Raw genomic sequence first — 6,000 nt, forward strand, 5'->3', positions numbered from 1 at the left:
CCAGTTTATAGAAAAATCCCAGTTTCTCACATCCTCCTGTGTATGAATGTTTTAGGCTTTTTCCTTCAGAAGTAATTCTTCCAACAGCCCTCATGAGCTGTCTTAGCTATGAGGATACATTATGCTGTGGGCTTCAGTTCAAGTCTCATCAAATGGTATATAATATTTATACTGTCCTTCACTTTCAAGCAAACTCACAGATTTTTAAAAACAAGCAACAAGACATTTTTGCCATTATTTTCAGGAGATTTCAGTAGAACCCAAGCTGAATAAATAGTTGACAGTACAGAATAATATATTTTTCTTTTTCTGAAACACAAGTCAGGCACAGGACTACAAAGGGGATAGCTATGATTTAGATAACTATAACTCAGAATTAATGTTTAATGGATGTGACACATTCCTTGCTGTGAAATGTTAAAAATCACTCATTGAAAGTAAACAACAGAATCTTTGAGGGGCATGTTGGCAAGGGTTTTGTGTGGTTCAGAGGTGAGATGAAAACAATGACCACCTGAAGACAGTATTATATTTATGACAAAAAGCAACTCCACTGTAATCGTTTCCTAAACACAGAAAAAAAAGAAAAAAAAAAAGAAAAAAAAAAAAGAAAAGAAAGAGAGAAAAAAAAAAAGAGGGGCTTTTTTATTTTCCATTTGTTCTGCTGTATCTTAGGTATATTGTTCTGCTAAGATTTCCCCCTCCTATCGTTCTTAATTAGAAGCAGCTTTTTCATCCTATGTTTTAGTCTATCAGACATGAAGGCTCTTCACTGCATTTGATTGTACTATTAAGTGAACTGGCTACTCCCAGAAGACTTGATTCTGCCATCCTTATTCCTGTTGAGATTGATTTTGATACTGACTTTATCCATCCTGAGTTGTTTCTTTCTTCTCAATAATTGTACTGAAATCAGTGGGACTGTGCATATTAGTAACTGCTCACCATGTAATGATGTTCAGAGCATGGCCCAGGAGGACTAATTGATGGCTAGCATGTTAGCCTGCATGAATTCAGGTAGCTGAATCTGGTCCACTGAGTAGTTAGCTTAATAGCGCTTTCCCAGAGTAATTACAGCTTAGTGTAATGGAGGCAGAGCTGGATCCTAACATGTTTTCTGTCTGTGTTGCTTCTCATATTCTTTTTTTATTTTTTTTCCTTTTCTGAAGTTAGTATTTGGCAAAGTGTTCCCCTAAATAAAGAAAGATATGTGATTATAACCAAATGAGCCACTTGGAACTAGGGTAAAAAAAAAAAAAAAAAAAAAAAAGCACAAATCACATAATCACATTTGTTTATAACTTGTTTCTGCTTTTGTTTGTTTCAGAAAAGCCTACTACATTTACTCTTAAATGATACAATATGACCAGTGTGATCTTGTGGTCTAAACAATAAGAATAGCTGTTTCTCAGATTTTACTTTCTTCAACTTCTCAACGTTTTTCATTAAACAGCATAACTTGTAAATGTTAATTCATAAATTCACCTTTCAGCTTCATCGATCATCATAATGAACCTTAATAGCTAGACGCTCACATCATACACACTCTGTTGTGGTTCAGATCTTGGTCAACTCATTTTCTGAAAGATTTTTGGAACACTTGTTGGTTTTTATGTTGATTGCATATGTTGAAGAGAAATTTTATTGTGAATATTGTTTGAGATTTGTTTTATTTAAATGAATAGATGCTTCTATGAATGAAAACTTACCCAAACCAAGACTTAAGTGGCCCCAGTGTTGTATAGTTTCTGGCCCTTGCTAACCTTTCTACATATGCAGTTTGGATAATTGCCAATAGTTTCTGTCTTTCAGCTCCTAAAATTGAATATTTTCCCTTTTACCCTACAAAATGAATCTATATCAATAGAGAAGTCATATATACAGACAGAGTTCTATCAATACTAGCAGTACATTTTTGCCTCGAATGTTGCTGCTAAACAGGTATCTCTGCTGAGCACTGTGATCTTGACTATCACTAATAATAGATAAATACTAAAATTAACACACACACCCTAAAAAGGAAGTACCCAAAGGTCTCTCATAGCTCTTAATAGTACATGTGTATTATGTTCTGTGTTGGAAATATCATGGTATTTGTCCAGGTTTCACTGTACTCTGAGCAATTACTAACAAGCGCAATTCTTTATGTTATGCAGGAGATCAGAGCAGAGACCATGGTAATGGCTCCTCTTGACCCCAGACTCTTCTCATTTGAAGCTCACTGATAACAATCACTATGTCATATTCACAGTCGTTTAAAGCTGCTGAGTTGAAAATACTTTTTCTTTTTTTCCAAAAATATTTGGCTGAATCGTTGGTGAAAGTTGCCTTCAGGCAAACACATGGAAAATGATACAGCTTATTAGAGCTTAAACTGTGAAAAACTCTTGATAGCTGATGTTCACACATCACTAATAACCTGAAGAGCTATGGGTTTTAGCCAGTGGTATTAAAAGCAAATTCCATGTGATACATTGCACAAGTGCCAATACTATTCATACAAGGGTCCAAATACTAAAAATGTATTAAATCAGCTTTCTGAATGCTCCTGTTCATTATTTTGCTGACTTGGAAACCTTGGAGTGTTTTGTATCGATTTCATTATCTCCAAAAAGCATGAATTGTCATGGAATTTACATAAAAATCCTGCCAGAGAGTGGAGACTTCACCGCACAGTCAGCTGCCCCTCCTAATCCAATCTTCCCCAATGCAGTTGGCCTGGCGGTTGCCAAACTCTAACAGTGGGGATCTCCTTTGTTAAGAAAAGTATGAATTTGAGCTTTAAAATGAGCAGAAGTCTTTTCTGTTACTCAGGATGCTTCCTCTTGCTGAGTTTACATGAGATGTCTAGCAGGAGGTGTTATTAAATAGCCTAAAAAATTAGGCAAAAAAACAATTATCTAGAAAAAGGACACAAAAGGCTTAAAAAATGTGCATTTGAATTTTCATTATTGAGTATCCATGGGACACCACACCACTATTTGAATTTTGTTATTAACCCTTTGCATAAAAAAGGATTTAATACTTTTAATCAGTTTTGAATTACACTTTGAGGAAAGCACAAGTTGGGAATTTTAAAAAGTTGCCTTCATTTCTTTCAGTGTTATTTCAGGGCTCTCATGTTTGCACTTATCTCAAAAGAGTTTTAACTTTGTATTAGATTTTTTGTGAAGGTTGATTACATGGGCATTTCAGTCTCACCTTCATTCTTTATTTAGCTGAAATTCCTAATCACTTCAGTGGGTGGTAGACGGGACTCAAGTGTTCCTTTAGATGAATTTCAGCTTCTAAAAAATCTTAGGGTTTGGGTAATGTATTCTTGTTTATTTTTTCCACTTTACAGATAAAATCTAAAGAGCATTCATCATCACCTGGATAGAAGTGATTTAAAGCAGTTCACAGTTTAGGCTGGCAGCCATTTTCTGAACTTCAGCAAAACAACAAAATCAGAACACAAGAAATAAATGTAATAGCGATTTCATGTGGCCCTTGCAAAAAGGATGCACATAAAGATACACATACTGCTAGGGCATTCTTCCTGGATCAGCTCTCGCTTTATTAACAAAAGCCAGCCAGCTGTCCCTGCCTCAGAAAAAAAAACACTTTTTTCAAATTAACGTTAGAGAACCTATGCTCTTTTACCCACCTGTAAACAAAGTTCAGTCACCTATTTTATTCTGTAAGATCCTCTGTCAGTGCCAATGCCCGGCCATCAGAGCCTTCTCACCTTCCTGTTCAGCTTACTCTCCCAGTTTTGCTTCACTGTTTCCTTCTTCTTGTAGCAATCTTTTGGCTATTTTTTTTTTCTATTCTCTTTTACATTTCTTCTCAGAAGGTTTGGGGATTTTGTTGTCGTTGTTAAATCCTGCTAAAAGGGGTGTTAAATTTAACTGTCATCAAACTGTAAAGACAAGCTACTCTGGCAGCACACGTGTAAACTGAGAAATCATACAGTCACTACCAGAAATCTTCATTTGGTTTCCTTTGTTTTTACTGGGCTCTATTGATTTCTGCTGGAGGACCAGCCTTTCCAAGACCAATAGCAGAGCAGTCCTTTGGCTGTCATCCAAAATGCATTTCCCAAGTAATAGCGTTAGAAACCACTGGAATTTCTAATAGGGAAGGCAATCGCAGTGTCCAAGAACTGTACACTTTGATTCTGCCCATGCAGACACTATGCCAAACTCTACACTCATTTAGAAAGAGATCAGAAAACTCTGACATCAATGGATTTACAAGGACAGAGTTTATTCTGCAGTAAGAGCACTGATGAGAATGACATAGTTTTACAAGCTTTCTCTTACTGTTTAAAAATAATAATTCTGTTTCCAGACAAATGTATCACTTCAGTTCAGACCTGTAGAGAAGATATATCTGCCAATATATCTGCAGTAAAATTTGTTGAATGCCGTTCTGTTTATGATCTACCTTAATTTTTTAAAACGCGTGGATGTGGACAGAATTAGTTTCTGCATTTGAAAGGAGTTAAGAATAGTATACAGTCTGTTTATTGAGGTAGATACAGCCTTGGCCTTTGCTCATTTTCTGACATACTAGTTAGTTTTTCTGGGAGAAGAAATGAATGAAGTATATGGCAGTGCATGGCCAGGCCCGCTTGAACATTACTGATGAGTGCACAGTGCTGGTGAACTGAGAAGGAACGGAAAGGACTGCCAATTTTTTATTTTTTGCTGCAGAACTAGAGAATCAACAAAATAAAGTGGAAGCAACAGCAGAAATGCACAGGTATGAGAGGAATCAAATATTTTGGGGCATTCAAAAAAAGCTCTACAGAAAATCAGACTCAGATCTGTAAAATTATTGCCTGGGAAAAGCTGTGTTTGAAGATTTTTGGACAGATTCATAATTGATCCTTGTACTGGGAAAAATATAACAGGGCAACCTTTAATATTTGTGTCCACATCTTTAGCTAGTGGAAAGGATGCAGTTCCATTAAGTCAATGCAACTGTCCTAATTTGCACCAGCTGAACTCCTGCTCCTTTGTTTGTGTAGCCTTGTCGGCACCCCCTCCAAGGGAAAGCAAACATCCATTGTTCTTTCCTGGGTCAAAGAAAAGTCAGTACAGAAGGATCCCAAAGTTTCCTTATTTCTTTTTTTTTTTTTTTTCTTTTAATTTTCATGACTAGCATTATTCACTTACAAGCTATTTGAACTTACAGTGCAGAACTTAATGTATGTGTTTCTGAATGTACCTGACAGTGGCTGATGGATGAGTAATTTCTATGAGCAGAATTCATGTATTGTCATTGTTTCATGCAACATAATTCATGCTACATTAATTCAAAACGGGTACACTGGAAAAAAAAAAAAAAACAATCTGAATCACAGTTCATTTCTGAAGAAATTAAAATAATCTTTTCCTCTAAAGTTTTGCTTCTTAACCATTTATTTCTTTAACAGTCATTTCAGACCCTTTATTATTTTATTCTCCTGGTGTCACAGAGCCTGTTCTCAATGAGTTGCTTTTTCATTCTAAGTCAAGGCAATGCAATATTTGGATCCATGCAACACTGTCCGCAAACAAACTGTTAGTGACTGACAGGTGATCATGGCGAGATATATGATGGTGCCTTTGTTTGCATTCGCACATATACACTCATTGCACATTAAGAGTTACATTGCTAGCTATGATTTTATTATTTCCCATATAAATACTTGCTTGTATTCTCATAGGATTTTATATGCTCATTAGAGTAAGAGTAGCTCTCTTGATTAAGTTGAAATCCATATCATGAAGGGTTTTGGAAGTTATTGAAAAAGATTTTTGAAAGCCGTTTTCCAGGAAACAATTAAGAAGCAGCTCCTCAAATATTGGAAGGTACTTGCAGTCACCCAGCTTCTTTCAAAATTAATTAGAAGGTCAATACTTAGTCACCCCTTAATTAGTCAATACTAATTATAATGTAAGAAATATCACAACAAAGCTGGAGTCCTAGGATCCATCCTCTGCTGAGTCGTTAAAATAACTTTCAGGACTC

This window comes from Netta rufina (genome assembly GCF_964035555.1).
Source record: "Netta rufina genome assembly, chromosome: 8".
Lineage (NCBI taxonomy): Eukaryota > Metazoa > Chordata > Aves > Anseriformes > Anatidae > Netta > Netta rufina.